The 23,466-nt window shown below is 39.8% G+C and overlaps 1 protein-coding gene across 3 annotated transcripts in view; it reads left to right on the top strand.

Moving 5' to 3' along the window:
* Positions 1-23,466, top strand: part of LOC145445031 (tripartite motif-containing 13-like) — a 412,502-nt gene that overhangs the window by 383,285 nt on the left and 5,751 nt on the right. The gene's annotated exons all lie outside the window — the stretch shown is intronic.

The following is a 23,466-nucleotide window of genomic DNA, read 5'->3' on the forward strand; positions in this document are numbered from 1 at the left end:
GAAGTACATTTGTTTCGAATTCGTAACAACCGACTATGACACGATAAATTTTGACAAGTTATGCTTATAAGATTGGTTGCATATCGCAAGAAATAACATACTGCTCATATTGATACTATTAATCGGTATTTTCACGCGAGTCGATTTTCAAACGAGTAAAATTTATTACATGAGTTGTTCCGCTTACTATATTTAAATGTAAACTCACCCATCTTTCAACAACAAACAATGATAAAAAAGTACGCAATCAAACACAACAAGTTTTACTTTTGTACGACACTAATTAATATTCCACACATCTCATTTCATACTAAGTGTATACGAAAGATATTCATGACACATGAAAATATTCGCTCATGCTACGAACATACGCAATGATTGGTGACGCTTTCAAACTGTTTCGATATCACAAGAACTTTATTGTCTGAACGGTTGTTCATGTATCTTAGTAATCAAATTGTTCAACACAGAACTAGTACTAACAGAAGCATCAGAGTTGTTTACACAAAAGTTTGTATGTGTACAGTATGCGAATACCATGTGTAAGTCCAGCACAATTGCGGTTTTCGCCCGAGTTTAGTTAACACAAATTTATTACAACGGAGCCACGTAAACTTTCGTGAAAGAAAAGCATACTCACTTCCCGAGGGTTATGTCGATGCCATAGCAGTAAATCAGCTACTCCAACAACAGAGTACATATGTTTTCTAGTCACGGTCCTCAAATCTTTCACACAGATCAATCTACTTTGCTAACGAAAAGTCCTAAGTCATCACATGACTGCCCTCACAACTAAACAGCTAGAAGATATTATCATACAAAAATATTCCTAACCCTTTGCGCACCAGTGACAAATCATACAACAAAAATTTTTTGTGTGTCGAATTGTTGTTCAGTGTCAAGTCTACCTGTTGAAACGTACATTAAAACAAAACAGTCACAATTCAATTAAAACCACGAATCTATTTTGATTTCGTCACAAGCTGTCACATACAGAAAAATAAATTTTCTTTCCCCAACACATACTTGTAACCAATCGCTTTCAATAAACACACAACTCCATAAAAGTATTTACTTTCTACAACATAGACATTCCGATGTAGTCAAGAAATATTTTTATTAATCAAAATCATCGACTTCTGTTTACGGCGTTAGTGTGTGCATGTCATACATGTGGGGCCCGTATTAAAATGGACACGACACGACTGAATGTAAGGAAATAGAAGTCTATCGCATCGATTTACATGTGGTCTTCGCTACGGTTTCAAAAAACGAATCATCTATTTTGCATTGGTCGAGATCGAGCGAGCCAGTTACATGTATTCGCGGTAATGATTTTGCTTGTCATATGCGAATGATAGGGTTGCTACTCCGACAAATCAAATCAACATACAACAATCTTCTGACGATCATAATAGCAATTTCGTTTTCCGCCCCTTCGTAATTGTATGTATACGCACGAAAAGTATATTGTACAACTCGACAACTACGTTTAACAAGACCAATCACACTACCAGCGTTGAACACAAGATACTTACCCAAGTCAAAACATCATACCGGTTTGGACAACTGACGTTTACCTGTGTAAAATTCTCATTTTCACTTGGAGGTCAACCGTTACCTGACTAAAAATACCATTGTCCTTTGGAGATCTTTGGTTTACCCAGAGTAACAATACATTTTCACTTGGAAATCTATCTTTTCCCTGAGCAACAAACCATTTTCACTTGGCTGTCCGTCGTTTACCCGAGTAAAAATATCATTTTCCTTTGGAGATCTTGCGTTTACCCAGAGTAACAATACATTTTCACTTGGCGATCTATCCTTTCCTAGAGTAACAAACCCTTTTCGTTTGCAAATCTATTTTTTCCCTACAGCAACAAACTATTTTCACTTGAAAAAATACTTTTACCTAGAGCAGGGGTGGGCAAACTTTTGAGCTCACGGGCCGCATTCAACATCTGAATCCATTCGCGGGCCGCACTATATAAAATTGGGATTATAAGCCAAAACGCAATATTAGTATTTGATTATATAGTGAGGACATGGAGATAATATATGTGCTTATTTGAAACAAACCAAACATTGCCTTGATGATATCGTACACTCGTCAGAAACATAGTGACGAGATTTCATAGGATGGTCGACCTCAATAACCAATTTGTCAAAACTATAGAGATGAAAGTCGGTTGTCCCGACTCTTAGAACAGGATTGAAATTTAATTCTGTGAGCAGCGATCTGTTCATAGATTTACTAATTCCACTTTTGGTTCAGTTCCAGGACACATAATTCTGACAGCATCATATCCAATTATCCACGTTAGCTTCAAACGCGCTTCTACTATGTGTAGATAAAATATAAATACCCCAATTCTACGCATACAGAAAGCGAATCTACCTAAGACACGCGCGAATCGTTTTTTATAAGCACATCACTGAAATAACTAAAACTGGAGTGGCCAATCTGAAATTCCACTCGTGATCCAAATTGTGCTCGTGTAGGAATTTCTATGATGTTTAGCAGTTGAAACCTTCCAAACTGCGGGGCCTTGAGATTTGGCTGTCGCTCCAGAAATTAAACATAAAATAATATAGAAAGTATTTACCTTAGAACAGTGGTTCTCAAACTTTTTGAGACACGTCCACCTCCTTATGATGGTGAAAGTTTTCGCGGCCCCCTTATCGTCATATCACAAAACGCAACCAGGATGCTAGCAAACCTAACGGATAGTGTGATGGCATGGAAGATTACAACTGTGGATGAGAGATTTTTAAATATGAAATTCAGACCAAATATAGAGCAATAATCATGAATAGGATGTACATTGCGCGCAGCGCGAAATTTTTTTGTCATTTGAGCTCAGCTTCGCGCCCCCCCCCCCCTCAGATGCTTTCACGCCCCCAGTTTGAGAACCATGCACTGTCTTAAAATTATCATGGTCAAATATACCAAATAGGTTAATCAAGTCCCTTCATTAATTCGATTTTTAGTACCCATTTTATCAATATTTAAAAAAAAGTTTCTTTAAACTCTCGCGGGCCGCACAGAACGGTGTTGCGGGCCGCATGCGGCCCGCGGGCCGTAGTTTGCCCACCCCTGACCTAGAGTAACTAATCATTTTCTTTTGAAAATTTATTTTCTACCTGGGTAACAAACCCTTTTCGTTTGGAAAACTATCATTTACCTAAGTACCAATACCGTTTTCACTTGGAAATCTATCTTTTCCCTGGGTAACAATACCATTTTCGTTTTTGAAAACTGACAACCACACCCGGCAATTTGATATTTTTATATATTGTTACAACAGGCAGTGATAAAATATACACCAACAACGACTCCGATACATTTGTGTAATCGCATATTCACTTGTGCTGGTGCATCCCATCAAAATCATCGGTTACCCACATACAATGTGCTCTTGTATATCGAAATGCATGTTTTCGGAAATTGGCCAATAGCTTGCGATTTGTCTGTGATGTCCGGGTTCGTGCTTTGGATTTTCCAGAGTCAAAATGTCTGAATAAAACACTTCCTCGACGATGGTTGGTATGTGGATAACGGTGTTCGGAAAACGGTTGGATTTATGTCACCCATCGCGATAACAATTCCAGGTCGAGTTTTCCCCCGCATGTTTACTATATTGTGTCTTCATTGGTCAATGTATGTCTCAACATTCAGTTTGAAATCGGAAACCCTGATAAAGTATGTAACCGGATCCGGATATCAACTCTGAATCGATAAACCAATGAACAATATTCAAAGTAAGCATGTTACACCCTGTGTTTCCACGTAAAAATACCATCCAGACATACGTCGCGCTTGTTTGCCCACACCAGTATACGCGTAAATGGAGGTGTGTGACATTGCATGCAATGTGTTGGTATACAAACATCGGGGAGTAAGCCTTCGATCCACAGACATTATCATAGCCGGTAATTTTGATGCAGATCGAATGTCATCAAGCACATCCGGTTTATAAAATATACCGAGTAGTAATTACTTTATCTTACAGAATGGTAACGACATTTACAGTTGAACAAAAAGACGATTTGGCGGTATATGACTACAACCGAACTTGCTATGGATTTTAGATTGTAGCGATTGTATGTACTCGCGTAATCTTGTCTTCTTTCTGTACGGGTACTGTCTAGTTGGTTGGCCAAGATACAAACGGATTTACTTGACAAGGTTTTCATGATTGACTCTTTTGAGTATGGTAAGATGTTAAAATTTCGAGGCGATACTATTTCCATTAACTCAATTGTAACAAAAAAATAACCAGACAGCTTGTTCAAGGTTTCGACAAATAGATTGAAATGTTCCGATTTAACTCGTCGAGTCGCAACTAGACCGTGGTATGCACAAGTGGTTGTCAAGTTAGAAATATTTACAACAGGTGGTATTTCATTGACTGACTCGATTGTGTGTAGTAACACATTAAAATATCGCGATAGTAATTACTGAAACTGACAAACGTAAAGACAGGTCGCGAATAGAGTTGTAATGTTTAATTACTTGTTTCAAATCAATGTGCGTATAATCTCGAAATGTGACTGGGTGAAAGTTGGTAGTCATGTTTGTCAAACATATTTCAATTCACACAATGTCAAAGTCCAAATATTTCATTCTGGATTATTTGGATTTACCTTTAGTACTTCCCGCGAATGGATTCCGCCACCGCACTATAACATTTTTTGATAATAAGGATTCAAGGATTTTCAATCAACAATGCCTGAATTTTTTTGGTAATGCTAGAGTTGGCAAATGATTAGTTGCGTGTTTTTGTTAAGTGTTTGATTTCTCAGTATTAAATACAATTATTGTATGTGTATACTTGTGATTCCTGATTCTCATTGAGCTAGTTGGTATTGATTCTATAGGCGTGAAACAGCGACGCGGAATGTGCGAATAATTCGATGTGGCTGAAAGTCGGCGTCAGTAATATTCAGGTTACGTTCGATTCGTTCGATTCAACAGATCGCGTTATTAGGATTTCTCAAAAGAATTATAATTGTGCCGAATTAACACATTCAGATAAGAATCAACTTGAGTTGTGTAGTAAGTTTCATTTCAAGTTGACAAATTGACACATTGCTTGAATATTTTCATGATTCTTATCATACAACTAAAGTCAGCCACTGCTCCGAAGTGTCAAAACACATAGCGACCACCAGAAAGTGTCAAATTGTTGGTTTTCGAATCACCGTCTGCGACGGCTCTGTGACAAACTTATTGCGGAAATGTTACCTTGCGAGCGATCGGTATGTCTGTAACACCAAATCATGAGCGATCGCTATGTCTGAAGCATTACCCTGTGAGTGGTCGTAGGATTTTAAAATTATTTCACACCTTTTTGAATAAGCGTTCACTTCACACAGGATTAGGGTTAGAGCGGAAATAAGTGACAATTTGTCGCTATTCAAGTTACCGACACTGACGGTCTGTTATTCGTTACTTATTAAATCTTACGAGCGAAATCAAGTTCTGTGACAAACTGCTTACGAAAATTTCACCGCGTGAGCGATCGATATACCTGTAACACCAAGTCACTAAAGATGGCTATGTCTGATGTGTTATCATGTCAGCGATCGTAGGATTTTACAAATATTTCACACCTTTTTGAAGTGTTAGTTTGTGAGCGTGGTTATTGCTGATATTCGAATCGCCGTCGACGCCGGCTCTGTGGTAATCTAATTACCCAAATATTATCATGCGAGTAATTCCTAGATTTTGCAAACTATTTTCACGCCTTTTTTGTTGAAAGTACGACATTCCGCCCGCAGCCTATACCCGAAAGTACGAATCATCGCCGTGTCCATAAGAATAACGATATATCATTGTCGTACTCGCCGTAATTTGGAATATACACATTAACTAAGGACCAATCATATGACTATTTACTTGATACATATTCAACACGAAGTACGACATACCAACAACGAAGCCGCATGCGACCGATCCCTATACTGAAAAGGGTTACCGCATGCCACCGCCGCCATAAGACATAAGAGCCGCATGCCACCACGAGTTTTCCAGCCGCTTGCGACCGCCGCCATAAGACATAAGAGCCGCTTGCCACCGCACCCATAAGACGCAATAGCCGCATGCCACCGCCACCATAAGACATAAGAGCCGCATGCCACCACGAGTTTTCCAGCCGCATGCGACCGCGCCCATAAGTCACAATGGCACACCACGAGCGATCTATACTACTACTGATCAGTCTAATGCAGACCTGGGCAAAGTGCGGCCCGTAGGCCAAATGCGGCCGACAAAGATATTCTGTGCGGCCCGCGAAAGGTTGCTTGGGATTGAAAACATAAAACTTACTTTATGAATGACTAAATCCATAGGCTGAATAAAGTGAGCAGGAAATTCGTTTAATTTGAAGCCTGCTCGGTGCTCATTAAGCCACGATTGCGCTGCCAAGGTACCTCGCATGCGTAATCCAGATTCAAAATATAGGCGCTGTGGCAAAGTATGAGTAGCAATTATGTCACAGGAAATCACTCGTACCATATAGTTTAGTTTAAACCTTTTTTGTTGCCTTGCCATTGTCACATTGCGCAATACAGGGTGTGCGTTTCAAATTGTTACGTGCAACATTTTTAAATCCCTAATTCGTAAAACAATTTAATCAGTGTTCGCGATTGCTATATGACTCATCATATTTATCACACATAAAGGATCAACGGTCACGCCAAAATTGAAATGTGGAAAACTGCAATTCAAAGAAGGGTTATACTTGAGAGCACTAAATATCTTTGCATAGTGAACTCAGGGGTAAACCCGTCCATTGAGTTCTACCAAGCATCACGCAGAGAATATTGATTATAATCAAAGTATGTCTTATGATGAAAACGAGAAACACTGCACACTGCTGCACACTGCTCGGAAGGCATAGTGACCAAGTAAATAAGCTTTGTGCCATTGTACATACATTTCAGTGCAATGGTTCTGGAACTGGGGAAAGGGGGGGGGGGGCGTGAAACTAGCAGAAGGAGATCGGAGCCGAAATTAATTGAAAAAATTCGTGTTACGCGCAATTACCCCCAGCTTATACTCATTGTTCCGTGTGTTATCATACTGTGATATTTCAGAGCTCAACAGTCATAGCCTTTCATACTTTTGCTATTCACGGCCGGATTCTGGATTCATGAATGATAAATTTTTTGTTAATTATAGTTGTTTCATATAGCAAATATTTATCCTTTCTCAGCCCATGTGATCAAATTTATCGATAGAATTGATGGAGGGAGTTTAGAAAATTTAGGCCAAGTTTTAAATGATGATGCATATTCGGGTGGGGCACTTGTTATTAGTCAATTTGTTGCATGCAGCTATATTTTTGACCTCCCATCAGGATTGTCGGTATAGTGATAAGATATTATTGAATAGTATATTCATATTGAAATGAACCCGAATAATTTCGGCTGACACTCGTCAGGGGTAATCGTCAGCAACTAGTAGAGAAATGGAAAGAACATTGTATATCAACTAGAGCCCGACCGATAATGGATTTCTGAGCCGATACCGATAAGACCGATATCCAGTACCTCCACCGAAAATCCCGATATATTCAGCCGATATTCAAAAGATATGGAATCTAGCTCAAGGCCCATATTTAACACCTTAAGAGCATTTCTTTCAACAACTTTACAGCCATTAATATGCTTGAACATGAAATAAATGATCAAGGAACTATAAAAATGTATCAAAAGCACCAATCCAGCAGTTGCAGATTACAGTTCACGAAGCACAATGTCTCGGCCCTTTCTCCAAGGAGTGAACTTCTGTGGTCTTCCATCCACAGATGATGTATATAGTACTAAACACAGTGAGCAGTCTTTCACTTGGTAGCCTAGTTAGTGGCACAGCAGGAAATCTTTCTTCATTTCGGTTCCACCGCTCCCTTGCAGGGGATCTTTCCTTCAATGGTTTAACCAAATATTGATATTGATATTCTTCTGACAATGCACCTGGAGCCTTCAGCACATCATTAACAAATAGCTGAAGAGAATGTGCAAAATAACTCAAATTGTCCACGTCTGCAACTGCTCCACCCATCCCCCATGGGCCTTGACCAGCATTTCCACAATCAATTGATCAATATTTTACACTCTTTTGTCAGAATTGGCCAATGCCATCATGGAATCAAAAATTTTCGTATCAATTATTGGCTTTACTCCACGTTTGCTTGATTTTCCTGCCCTCTATGCTCGGTTGCTCGCATATTTCCTATCATGGTGGCCCCGCAGCCGCAGGCCTCAGTCAGACGACTTCATACATTACCGGTATAATTAGCTCTGTTGGTACCGAACCGGGTAATGTTTCGACGCGACGCTTTACTCTATCATTACGAGGGTCAGTCCAGCATGATTGAAGTTCTCATTTCTCTTACTGATTGAAATCTTCTGCAGACAAATATCCGTATCCATCCAGCTGCTCTCTGTCTTTGGCGATTGATTACTACAGGGGGATTCCCAAGAAGTCAGTGGGGCACACCGGTGGTTAGTTATCTATAATATTTTTCAGATAGACACGCCTACTACCCTGTATGCAGTATGCTCTATATGCAGCTTGGCCATTTATTTTTATAATTGACCGTCCTCACGTCTTTTATCGACTTCTCTTAACTCTCTGCCACCATGTTATCACGTCACGAAAATGGCCGATATTTTTTTACCTTCAATGGCCGATACCGATATTTCTCTCCAAGCGTGATATCGACTCGATATTATCGGCGAGCCGATAATCGGTCGGGCTCTAATATCAACAATCGTATCACAAAATATGACGTCACCAGCATGTAATTTCGTGAATGAGAGAGCGTTCCATGTACTATTTTAGGTGGTACACGAACTCCTTTTGTTGACAGAGTTTTGGTTGGTGTATTTTGATAAAAGTCGACTCCAAGGCACACAAATGGAATTGTGAACGGCCTCGCCCAACGATTCGAAATCGGTCGTCTCGATATTGGAATCTCCCAAACGTACCAAAACCAAATTTATTTCGTGAGGAGCACACGATTCCGAGTTGGTATTTCTATATATGAGGTGGATCATTCCGCTCCGTTTTCGCATCTGTACTCTGGGGCTCAAATTGCAAAGACCGATACTATATTAAAATCGAAAAATTACGCCGAATTGAATCGCGCACAACGCGAAGAAAATTTCAAGATCAATTGAATGTCTCAAAGACTAATTAATCCCTAAAAAATCCGGAAGTCAATTCGTCAACTCAATTTTCATGTCGACGGCTGCCAACAGCCAACACATACTTATTGAATTACGTGTCCAGTCCACGGCCGCACAAATTTCCTTCTACGGCCGCAGGTGTATAGGTAGAGTCAACTGATCTAATCACACCATGAATTAAAAAAATGCTCATGTTAGTAGAAAAGTTGATAGTGGTTGGTTGCGATAAATATCGTAACCTAACTTAACATAATACGGGGGTCGGCAGAACTGCTTCATGTGCGAGCCGCATATCACAAATCTTGGCTTTAGAAGAGCCACAACGCAAAGATTCGAAAATACGACTTTATTACGTCACAATCATATGTAGACTATCGAATGAAACTTAATCTGTAAATCAGTCATCGTTTGGCAAAGTTTTTGTGTTTGGTAATGGCGTTTCTAGTTACTGTTTTCCTGTTCATACCTTCTTTTCTTGCATTTATCGCCCGATTAGCTTGACAAAACTCTGCAGTTATTGCTAGCGGTTATAATACAAATGGAAGAGCCGTATCCACCATTGCTAGCCAGAAAATTATTGCTACCTGCGCTAGCGTGATTAATTAATCGATTCGAGGGATCAATTGCAAAAAGTCTAGCGTAAAACAAAGGAAAGAAATAACAGATAAAATGCATCAATTTATATTAATGGTAAACCTCGCTAGCAAAGTGGTGAAACGCATGCGCAATCATTGAAGAGCCGCAGTCACAGGTGAAAGAGTCGCATGCGGCTCGCGAGCCGCATTTTGTCCACCCCTGGCATAATACAAACAATGCAAATTTAGGATTAGGTGTCACTAAAAGGAAAATAGGTGAAGGAATAATCATTTTAGAGAAGGGATACGGGCGGTGCCTTATTGATATTTGTATAGAGCAGTGGTTCTTAACCGCCGGTGCGCCAAATAGGCTATTTCAGACATTTATATCTCAATTTAAGAATGTAGGAAGTTAGACGCTTTTCATTAATTAGAGAAATAAAACATCGAATTTTCGACTAAGTTCAAAATTTGAAATGTATTTATCTGCATGTTGTCGTAATAAATAGTTCGTGGTTAATTTATTTTCGGTATGATTGAAAAAAAATAGTAATGATTGCATCGGCCGGGAATCGAATCCGGGTCTTTCGCGGGCAGGCGAGAATTCTACCACTGAACCACCAATGTGACAGAATCGTACTCTTACAGTTGGATACTCATTAACTGCGATTTAACTTCATCCCCGGACTTCATTACCGGAAAATGCGTTTTCATTTCAAAGTGTGACACAACGAAGTGTTCAGCTATATAAGTTTTTCTTTCATCACGGCGTTTTACTTTAGGGAGATCTTTAATTATTATCGATACCACTCAAGCAACGCATAATCTTTTCTCGTAAACTCATTGATATCAATTTGCATATTCGTAGGTATTGCAATCCCACTGAATTTTGTTAGCATCACCGCTTTGCAAATCATTTATTCCCTGCCAACATGCAGAATCATATATTCTACCTGCCAAAAACTGAAATCAGGTATCCGGTAAAAACATAGCCTATTCCACCAACCACCATCAATGCAAGTGTCAATCCCATACTCGATTGTTCTCAAACTATACCAAAAGCTTTTCGGGTTGACGAATCGTGCACTTCATACAAAAACAATAGTCCCTCATTATGGATTTCAAATCGTTCATCCTTATGATATGATATGTATGGTAGGGAATACTATGCTAATCACCTATTGGATATTGCAGTCGTATCATTTTCTTTGGGGGAATAGAAATAGGACGTTGTGTATTTTGTCCTAGATGCTTTTACGGCGTATACACCGACTTATGACGAACATACACACGATCTGTGCATATGCATGCCATGAGTGTATGATGTGCATATGTCGCTGGGCAGTGAAGATGCGGAAATTACCTTGTCATGCATTCTAAGCCTTGCCCCATATCTCCATGTTTTCCTGGTAATGCTGAGCGACAAGCGGCAAACTCCTTGTATCGCAATAAATGCTGTATTGAATATGTAATAGCCTAATGGTCACAACACTTATCGCCTTTTCAGGCCTTGTGTCTGATTTCAAAGACTACTCCAAGTCGTTGTACATCAGTCTTGCGGTGTATTGAAATGATGAAATAGTTCGCAATAAATTGAATTGAATGGAAATTGTTCAGCACGACATTAATTTCGTAATATTCATGGAGTCTTTGCTTTCGTATTCATATGGCCATTTCTCGATCTTTGTCGCAGTCATTCTGCGGTCTCTTATACTCCCATGCGTCCCGATCTGATATTTACTGTCGACTTTTAGGACGGCTCACTTTCTCTATGGGCTTTTAAGTGCACTGCAGTTGCAGTGAAGTCGGCGATTAGGAGCCAAGGTAAACCTTCTACAATCTACGCTCAGAAGTTGGTCAGAACCAGGATTAGAAACCACTTCCGTTGTGAGTAGAAAAAACTGTGAGTAGAAAAAACTGCTTCCCATCGGGGGATCGACCCCGGTCTCCCGCGTGACAGTCGGGGATACTCACCAATATACTAACGAGGAATCGAGACACGTAGTCATAGTTATGCTTAGTGACGATTAAGTAATGAAAGAATTAAGCGTATCTAGATATGAACGAATAATATAAATAAATCGCAATTTCATGTATTGAGTAGCTTTCTTTTTGCGGTCGCAATCCAGCGGGATTGCAATCAGTGTTGGGATCAAGTCACTACCTTCGAGTCATGAGTCATTTCGAGTCATTGCACATTTTGACTCGAGTCAAGTCAAGTCAATGGATTTTTGAAGGTGACTCGAGTCAAGTCAAGTCACTCGATTTTCGGAGGTGACTCGAGTCAAGTCGAGTCAAGTCAAGTCAAGTCAAGTCACGAGTCAAGTCAAAATTCAAGTCAAGTTGCCTTTTCGAAGTATGAGGCATGATTACGTCATTGCATTTTGCTAGCTGTCTGAAATAGCAATTGAGTGGTCATTGATTCTGAACCGATGAACGAATGTAGAGTTGAATATAGACATCCAAGAAGGCGCTGTATCGCTCAAATATACGTATTGAACTGTTTAACTACGTAGGTATAATTGCATATCCTCAGTTTATAGTTATCATCCAAAATTAAGAATAGAAAATAGATAAACGAATTGATAAAATGTAATACATTACCCATTTACATATTTATATGATACAATTCGAGCCTGCACCAATGGTTGAGGAGTAGGCCTATATAATCTATATTCGAATTCAATTTCAATAAAGCAAGAGGTTTGGTTAATGTGAGATCAGAGAACAGAAATAGAAATTTTGCCATCAAATTACTTTACTACTAGTTTATGACAACTTAAGCTGTAAGCTTCGATCACTTAATTAGTTTGTGGTCAATTTATTTGTGAGAGAACAATGGAGGCTCAGTAAAACGCACGATCATTGAATGATTGGTCGCTCTCACAGGTTACGCCAACCTTTTGCGAACAATCCGAACATATGCAAGATTCAGTGACTTTTATCGACACCGATTATTTGATGACTTGAAATTGACTCGTGGATTTTGCTCCGAGTCACGAGTCAATCCACATTTCTGACACACCGAGTCAAGTCAAGTCAAGTCATTTTAGCAAGTGACTCGAGTCAAGTCAAGTCATACGAAAAAGGTGACTCGAGTCTGACTCGAGTCAAGTCATGACTCGAGTCATCCCAACACTGATTGCAATAGATATAAAAAGTATAGAGAGATATTTATCGATTCGTCCAACCGAAAAGACAATCACATGGCGCATGGAAATAATAGGAAAATCAACTTAATGGTGGAGGAAAAGAGTTTAAACTACACTAAGAAAAACTTGCTGGGGTCGACTGGTCTGTTCTCAGTGGGATCATAATCAGAGGTGGTCAGTAGCGCAGTATTTCTACTTTTTTGAAGTACTCAAGTATTTTTCCTCTACTTCTAGTACTTACTCAAGTAGAACCAGTTTTTGCTACTTCTACTTCTACTTCATAATATTTTGTGATCTACTTACTTACTTTTCTCTATTTTCAAATTGTCAAGTTGATGTAGTTTGATCCTCCAATCAGGAAGATAGCCTGAGGAATTTCGGGGCTGTTTTCACGGAGCATCAACATTGAATTTTCAGAAAAGTTGACTAAAGCCCAGAATTTTCATCGCGCTTCGCGCACTTTGGATATGGAGTGACCAATATGATTTCACGAAAGTATCAGTGAATATAATTTAGGTAGCGGGTTGCGTGGTTCCGGTCACACCGCATTGTCGCCCATAATAAATATTTAATCACATCATATATGGCCCATCGAAACGTTTGAAACTGATGTTTCGCAATCTAGCTTCTACTTATCATATCATCGTGGCGTGTCCTAATCTAGAACAGTGGGCTCTGAATTTCTTTTTAGCTTTAGACCTGTTTTAGCATACAACGTTTGAAACTTTCTGGACTAAAGACATGAAGTTCATTTTCCGCTTTTGGAAGTAGTATTTATATTTCACTTTGAATTCCCAGTATCATACTTTGAGTTCTAATTATTATCAATTCTTTTGTCTGGAGAACATACATGTTGATTGTTGTAGTATAAAAGTAGGGTGTAGTTATGCCTTTAATTTCCGACAATAAAGCTACACAATCGCGCGAAGTGTTTACACCGTATCCGATACAACTTCTCCGTATTGCTCTTCGACTTAGCTACGGGCCTTATACTATGGGGGCGGGCGCCATACATTGATATTTTCTAAAACATGCTGTTCGAGTAAACAGAGGATTAGTATCGCATTTCCATATCAATACTATCATTTTTATCCCATGATGCGAACCAATGCTTATGCTGCCGAAAATTGGATAACTCCTGGTATACATCAATATGAATCAAGCTTTATACCTTTCACATAGCTCCATTTGCAGCTTTTGACAATCCATGCGAACGAATTCCGGTCGTTTTCAGAACTACTTACTTACTTGAACAGATTTAAAGTCAGTCAATTCTACTTCTACTTCAAGTAGTTTTAGGTTGCTTATAGAAGTACTTCTACTTGCAATTGAGTAGAATTTTTCGTCGCTACTTCTACTTCTACTTGAGTAGCTTTCTTGGCTACTTTGACCACCTCTGAATTCATAATACAAGCAATGCAAGTTTTGGATTGCATAAGAAGGATAATGGGGTCAGTAAAAGTGGAGGAGGCCAACGAATGATTTATTCTTTTTTTAAGACGTGGCAAGGAAGAGCCCGTATAGATGTTGGTATAAAGTTACAAACAACAGGACGAAATCGGCAACAGCCAGTTCATGATACCATCTGTTATCTTCTCTCGTTGGCTAAATTGTAATCAATACTGTTACCGATCCGCACAGAATTGGTACAGAAGTAAAAGTGCACTGGCCGGGAATCGAACCGTATTTGTGATTTTTATTCAAGTATGTATATAAAATAGCAATAATTTCATAAAAGCGAATCTTCTGGTTTGATTCGTTCCCATCATCGCGTCATCTCATCGCTGCCGTTGCCGGAGTCGAATTTGTAGTCGAGATCGTAGTTGAAGCCGTTGGTAGTTGGAGTTCGTATGCGCGTATCGTTCATATTAGGCTTTTGAAGTCTTTATTTTAATCGATTTTGATGGTTGGTGGATGGTTAGGGTGTATGTGTGTGTTTGTGTGTCGGGTGTTCGGGGTGGGGTGGGTTGTTGGTGGTGACGGTGGGGGTGGTGGTATGGGTTTGAGAAAGGTTGGAAGGATGGGATGGGAGGTTGGGGCGTTTAGGATAGGTTGTGGGTTGGGACAGGCTGGGTGGTCCCGCTTCGATTTTGCGGTACATTTTACTACGTATATCGTTGATGCGTTTGTCAATGTTTTGGGCGTATTCGTTTTGGATGTCGAGTACATTTTTCCATTCCCACACTAGGGCTTTGTCGTTCAAGAAAACTTTTATTATCATCGGAGCTTGCGGTCCGTCGTATACGTTGCGTATGATTTCGTCTGGTGTATCGTCGATAGCCGATTGCAAGTCGTTCCCAAGATCCTGTATGACAAGAGAGAAACATTTTTTGTAAGTTGCACATTCTGCGAAGGTATGGTGCAGGGTATCTTCTTCGTGTTGGCAGAATTTGCATTTGTTTTTCAAGTAGGCGTCTTTTCTTCGTATCCAACCCGCGTTTGTTTTTCTGGAGCCTGTAAAGTAACTCGCAGTGTTAATCAGACATGGGGTAATCGCGATTAGTAATCGTAATCGATTACGACGATTACAGCATTTTCAAGTAATCGTAATCGCAATCGATTACATTCGAAAAAAATCCGAAGTAATCGTAACCTTAATCGACTACTTCCCATATCTAATCGATTTCTTTGTGAAAGAACGATTACTTTTTATTTGTAGAAAAACTAATACATAAACTGAACATTCGTGAGGAAGAGATAATATACTAGGTCAGTGATAGCACAAACGTCTGATTTTCGAACGCCACTGCTAATTATTACGTCAGAAGTATGAGCTTCGCCCGTCATTACGTAAGAAGTATCCACACATAGTAAATAGATGTATTCGATGCACATTGTAGTGTGAACATCCGCCATGCTGTATATCAGGTCATCAGTACAATCCAGACGCCACTACCTCTCCAGCAGGATAATAATCACGACCCTGCCTAGTTTGAAATGGCAACATATGGCTTGATCTTCGGGTATGCTTATTTAAACGCAGTTTGACCATTGCTGCTTGGTGAGCAGTAGGCCTATGTTGTACGTGCGTGCCGTACGCACACCGGACAAAGATTTGAAATTTTGTATTCGTCAAATAAAACATTACGATTTCCACTATGAATCATTAGAAATCAACAGCTGCTGATAAATATGATAACCGAGCCGTTCTTTGCCGTTTCTCGTAACGGCAGTTTGCAGTATCTGTACTAAGTGGAAGGCAGAATATTACGTTCACTTTATCTTATTCTCATATGACTTTGCTTGAAACGGGCGTCAATGGTTATTTCGCAATTCTTTACTCAACATTTGGACCTGCCGCCATAGCCATTCACGTATATAATATCTCAGCGTGAGTTGTAGCTAGAATCAGGACCAAAACAGCAATTCGTTGTCCACTCTAAACGTTGGTCTTGGGCCCTCACAGGGCGGTCAATTTTCAAGTTAAAGACTGAATTTCGTCTATAATATTATCATTGCATTATATTACAATTTATTTTTAATCCGCTCTCACCCAGATGGTCAGATTTAGCTGTAGAGCCGAGGGTATGTAATTCACAATAATCATAATATCTGGTATGTTGTTATAATTGCTTTATTGTATGTTGGTAATTCGTGACCTCCGGTATGTTATATAATCAAAAGATATTGTAGTCGTCCAAACGTAGCAGACTAAAAGAAAAACTTTCGTGAGACTCACACACAAATTGACATTCCTCTGTGAGTTCTCGGGTGGCATTTGTATTGTGGACTGAGATTGAAAGGATAGGACTATTAGTCGCACCCACCCAGCGCAGCTATCGACAATGGACAAACACTCAAAGTTTCGCCAAAGGTTGTTCTTTAGTAGCACACTTCGTGGAGTCGCATGTTGGCCGAAACTGCATAAGTCTTTTGGTGTGTCGTGGCGCGGTAATGACCGGCACCGAAATGCCTATTCCTATAGCATGTTTTTTTCTTCGGGGGGGGGGGAGGGGGAGGGGGGTAGGTAAAACATTTGAAAATCAATCTAGTGTCATTTAAATCGCGAAGCTCGAAGAAAATTTTAAAGTTAATTAAATCTCTCAAAAGTACTCTATAATTTATGTTGGTTTACGAAATATTTTTGAGTCCCCTTCGAGCTCGCTCCTCGCCCGATTACGGAGTTTAGGGTGCGTCAGTTACATACTTGACAAGAATCGTTGGGTGCGATAAATCGTTCCCTATGAAGTTGGGTTACACATTATGGTTTCACATTATGACGTAACAAGCAAATGATGCGTCATTTATAAAGAAAGTTGTAATCTCTCTCATATCAGGCCTTTTATCGCAATCCATATATATCTTCTAAGATTAGTTCTGAGAAGCAAAATAAATGTAATCGGAAGTAATCGTGATTACTTATCGAATGTAATCGTAATCGTAATTGACTAGTTCCTGATTTTGCTGTAATCGTAATCGTAATCGCGTTACTCAGAAGTAATCGTAATCGCAATCGATTACATGCGTGAAGTAATCACCCCATGTCTGGTGTTAATGCGATATGAAATCTCACGTTGCTTGTTGTCAATGTGATCTTTCATGTTGGGTTGGAATATCCATGTTTCTTTCCAGTCCGCCATTTGGCTTCCTATTTGCTGCGTCTTCTTTTGACATGGATCTGGTAGATTTCTTTCTTGCTTAGCTCTTGTACTTCTTGCGATTCACTTTTGATTACGTCGAAGATTTCCTTTTCTTTCCTCCATTCCTCCGTCAAGGTATTTCTGTGAGGGTAGAAGTTGTTGTATAAATTGCAATTTATATCTCTCACCTTCGTTGTCAGATTGTATATCGCTTCAGCGTGCCAGATTTCAATCGGGCTCTGAAGTCGTCTGAGTTGTTGTAGCCTTTTTGCTCTCTTTGCATATGCTGGGGACTCGATATCTGGCATGTCGATCCCTCCTTCTGGCATGGGTCTGATCAGTTGCAATGTACTTTTTTGCTCGAGTTTCTCATGGCTCCACAGTAGGCCGAAGACGAGACGTTCTTGTTGCTTGAGCTTTTCGTTTGGAATCTGCTTGTTGGTATATGTGTACGTTATTTTGTACGTTGGTATATATATACGTTATTTTATAGAACCCGGGCCTCTCGCGTGGCAGGCGAGAATTCTACCACTGAACCACCAATGCGCTTGAACTTGAAGATCACCCCTTACTTTTGGCTTCTATATGCAATATAGCATGCGTGGAGACCTTGACTTTTTGTGTCGTATCCGCGACATGTCGCCAATTTTTTCTTCAGTGTGGATGACTCCCAGACTTGAGTCATCCGCCGATAATTCTATCACAGTAGCCCAGCGCGGGTTCTATGTTGATAAAAGCTTTAGGGAACGATGGTGGTGTGAAATTATTATTCATGCGAGAAAATTTGTTTGAATGTGATGACAAACTAAGAGACGTAGAAGTGCAGGAATGCCGCATATCTCATACTACTTATCAGGGAGCTAATCGTATAGTGTATACTGCTCCTGTTGAAGGTTGAAGTATGAAGGATGCCTAGCCTGTGTTGTGTATGTTCCGTCAAGTCATCGGTTCCCAACAACACTTCGTGTATGCTGCTGTCACAGTGATGAATGCCGTAAGACTATGATTTCCTGTTTAATTTCCTTATGCTCATTTCTCTTACTAGGCTGATCTGCTTCCAACGTTAATCACTTCTTCCGATCATAATTGATTTTTTACGTTTTCCGTCCCACGCTCATACTGATTTACGATTCTGTCAACGGAATGCTGGAAATGTGAAAGAAATCAATTCGACTCATTCAACCCGTGTGATCGTAATATAGAAACCGACATCGCAAGGAGTTGATACGCAGTACATGCGCCACAGTCAAGGTTAAATGGGATTAAAGTGAACGAATGGGAAAATACGACAACCTGTTTGCGACAATTTTTGGGGCGACTTGTATCGATGTAGGAATTTAATCTTTAATCCCGATGAATGATGCGTGCAATCACACTAGGGTTTACGCGAGCCAGTTTCAGGGGTTCCGCGGAGTTCCAGAGGTACATTCAACTCAAATGATTAGTGATGATACGCCTGTGTTGGCCATCGTGGGTTCCGGGTAAATGGGACCGATCAGGAATCGAATTGCCTGTAGTGTATGGTATATCTCGTCTGCAGTAACGTACAAATGAAAGGTTGATATTTTAAGTCGAAACCCCGTCCTTCAGTAATGACATTTTCATCCCAAATTTTTTAAGCTCATTTGAAATTGAGCAATTGATGTCATGATGTTGCATTTCGACCGAGCAATATGATGGCGACTTCCAAGGTGAAGCCTCGCATTTCTCAACCGGTATCTGAAAAAGAACACCAGAGGTCACAATGATTTGTAATATTCACTCATTATAATGTTTTCGTTTTGTGTGAAAATTATATTTTAAGAGGTTTTGTTCTTTTAGCACAATGGTGATGGGCAGGTCCTTTCGTGCACCAGTAATCTAGAGCAATTGTGACGCAGAGCGAACGTTTATGTGATGTTATCGACGTATAATCGTACTCCGTGAGGTGTTGCTTGCGTACTTCGCTGCGTACAATTTCTTCATTCTACGGACCTGAACCATTCGCGTATCTTACTTTTACGTAACATTCCACCGTCTGTCTTGTGTACACATTACACATAGACCACGACACGACGAGGATTTGTTGTAACCGCTCCAGCGGATATAATATCTATAATCCGAATGTATCTCAATTTTATACATCAATGAATTTCATAACACGCGCATGCATTGTATATTCTATGTGATTTGAGGGTAAAACGGCGTGGCACTTCTTGTCAAGTTTGCGTGTGAAACACGAAGTCTTATCGGGTGTTTCTTCTTTTGGTAATGGGTTAATATTTCCAGATAATGCATCTGCAATCATTTTATCCGACTTACAGAATGGCGTAGCCTATATATATATTCCGTTATAGCAGTGTAATAAATGTGCAGTTAGATCTGTCATGTGGTAGATTTCTGTATTTATGAATGAGCGAAATCTTGAGGTTCCTCAAGTTAGCGCAAGTTAGCGCAAGTGTTCCGCGGATTAGTAAAGGTTAAGAACCACCGATCTAGTTACACTAAATCGCGCTAATCGTGAAGAATAGTCACAGCATCAAGAAATCTGCCACGAAATACTATAATTTATGGATTATTTACAAAGCGCCAGAATTGTTTTATTAACCATCAACATACCGAATTTCGCTGTCGCACTATTCATGTTATTGGTTGACCTCGTAATTTTACGTTCAATTACGTGTAAAATCTTTTTTTTTTTGAAAAAATAGCATGTTTCAAAAATTACCGCGCGGGCCACATAAAACCATCTCGTGGACCGCACGGGTTGGCCACCCCATGGCCCAACCCAGTGGTTCCCAACCTTTTTCGACTCATCGCCCCCTTTTCAAGCTCAACGCCGATCATCGCCCCCCAAATTTTGTGAACCGGAAAACCGGTATACAAAGAGTAATCACCGGAGGGTTGACTAAAAATAAAAGGTCAACTTTTCCGTTCCATGTCGAATTTTACACTTTTGCAACTAAATTGTCGTGGGATGACTAAAAAAAAAGGAAAAAAAAGGGCATTTCTCCGAGTTTTCGCCCCCCGTCGCCCCCTTTGTCCATTTTCGCCCCCTTGGCCATTTTCGCCCCCCTAGACCGCCAAATCGCCCACGTTGGGAACCACTGGCCTAACCACTCCATTCATGCAATGTACTGATGCCAATGTCGCAGGATTGGTTTGGTTCTTATCGAAATAATCATTTATGATACCTCTGACATGATGGAGCCTGTGATACTAAGTTCACAAGCAGGAATTCATAATTATAGACTGCAACTTTCCAAAGAACTATTGTTGATTTTTAAAAATGATCGCAGTGAGGAGCCATTTTATATAGACGACTATGTTACATATATACTATATTCGCGTAACATAACAACACAAAACAACGGTTGAGACAAACCTCACACAAAACCAAACAACCTACTAAGATCATACTATTCACCGCATAAATCCTTGGACACGCGCCAGCAGCCCTACCATCTACATACGAATAGGGATCCTGAGGAGATAAGCTAACTTGGCGAAAACAGATTACGGAATGTGATATTTTCTATACTTGTGTCTATATTTTATCGAGAAATTGTGATATTTCTGATTTTCTGTTACTCAACACAAAAAGTAACTAACACATTAGGCGTGATAGAAAGGATTTGGTCTTTCAGGTTATGGTCAGAATTTGACTCACTATTCGATGAATATGCTCTGTTTGCATTCTCAATACAAAGGGGAAAAGAATTGTCAATATTGTAAAACATTAACCAAGGCCCGTAGTCAGAGAACATCTCGAACTGAAGTTCTAGTCTCGTGGCATCAGGTTCGGGAACCGCAGCGCTATGACGATTCGAGGTATATTCATATGATTAGAGAAGTAATCATGTGAGCACTGCTGCGATAATCTATTCAGTGCTCTACAACCTTTATCCTCGGGGTACACCTTCTTAACGTTTATTCAGAACTTGTACACCCCTAACCACATAATCATTCGATTCCGTAGTAAGCTTGCAAAGCTTATTTTATAATAACTGCAAGGACTTTTGGGAACAAATATATGAAATTATTGAAAGCATTTTCTGCGCTTCGCGCGATTTGCTGAATAGGAGATTGTTCATTATTAAGGCTTGTCACAATTTCAAAATTTTACACACGAGATCAGCGTACCAATTTTCTCTTCGCAGCAAATCATATGCACCAAACTGATAGCGCTTAAATAGTGGTTTCAAGTAGGGATGGTGTGAACGTGGGGTTCACGTTCTCGTTCTGTGTGTGAACCTCAAATATTTGGAACCAAACGAACCTTGGTAGGTTTTACAATGTGAACCTTCTCCATATTTTAAATTTTCACTTCATTATAACATCTTTGGTTGAAATTTATTGCATTGAAACTGCGGGTCACTGTATGCATGGCGCTGGAAGCATAACAAAAATCAACACTAAACGAGTATGCACCTTGGCAATCTCAAAAAAATTCACTTGCTTTGCTACTGAAGTTTGCTCGAAATATCCAGCTTTCCGTTTGTGAATATTTATTGACTCTCTGTTGTGAGCTTGACCCGCAATCACAGTCATCACTCATCACACAACATCAAGTGCGAAATAAACTACATGTAGGTACTACCTACTAGGTAGTCAGCAAATTAGGCTTATTCAACCAATCAAAGAAATTGATATCGTTGTCTCATATAAAAAAAATCTAGCAGGCGTACGGGATCAATCTTGATTTCATATGTTTATTGTATCATAAAAACCAAATCAGTGCAACTGGAGTGTTGGCTACTGCTGTATAACTTGTTAATGGGGTAATATCGGTAGGAAATAGAAACCAGTTTTACACTCTGCTCAATATCAACGTAGCAATACTCAGACGCCGAATACATTGCCCGGTCTGGCCTAGACCTTAAGACGTAAGCTTATATTCCCTTGCAAGTCCTCGTCGAAATTGTTGGCAAAGCGACGGAAAGATTTTATGGGATTATTATATCATTTGATTGCCCCAGTTGATACATTTGGCGACGTTTAAAACGTCAATGTGTACTGCATCATTGTGACATTATGTGGCCCGGTTCGTCGCTATGTATCGCGCACGTTAATATAGGCTGTCACTTCACTGAAATATAGAGTTGGAATTAGCAATGTGACGTCATGTTACGTCATGAGGTTCACGTTCGCGTTCACACATAACCTTCCAAAATGGATCGCGTTTACACGAACCTGAACCTTTCAGGAGCTCACACCATCTCTAGTTTCTAGCGCTTTCCAGGCATTAAACCCTGTTATGGTCGATACAACGTGGTGAGTCAGTAAAAATTCTCCAAATGGTAGCGCGCATTAAAAAAGTTTGGGAAGCACTGATATAGACCAATAGAGCAAGCTGAACTTATACATGTATACTCCATCTTGTTCTACTCCAGAATTTACCAACAAGTCCATTACCCACGGTTAAATCGCGAGAAACATTTGCTTATGACCTCACAAAAGGAATTTAATTTACAAGCTGGGTACAGTTAGGCTTACCATACGTCCTCTTTTAAGAGGATTTGTCCTCTTTTTTGACTTTTTTGAAAGTGTCCTCGGAGGACGCCCTTTTGTCCTCTTTTTTGAAATTTAGGTCAGATATAGTGGAAATTGCGAATGAAATGCCGTAAATTAGCGCAGAAGTGAAGCTCCGGCGGGTATTTTGGAGGGAAAAGCGGTTATTTTAGCTCTGAGCGAAAAGAAGACCTTTTTTTTCAGTCATCCACCTGTCAATGTGGAGAGAAAAACGTTATTTCGAGCTCTGAGCGGAAGTGATGACGTTTTTTTTTTTTTTTAGTCAACCGATCACGAAGTGGGAAAAAAGTACCGGTCTTTAAGAATTCTTCTCCAGTTTAGCATGTCTGAAATTTTTGAAAAAGTGTCCTCTTTTTACATTTCCAAAAGATGGTAAGCCTAGGTACAGTTGATATGCACATTGTACGATATTGCACATCCGTAAACGTGATCTCACGCATAAACTGCCTC

This window comes from Botryllus schlosseri, chromosome 8, assembly GCF_051294905.1.
Source record: "Botryllus schlosseri isolate E-star chromosome 8, Bs_hap1, whole genome shotgun sequence".
NCBI lineage: Eukaryota > Metazoa > Chordata > Ascidiacea > Stolidobranchia > Styelidae > Botryllus > Botryllus schlosseri.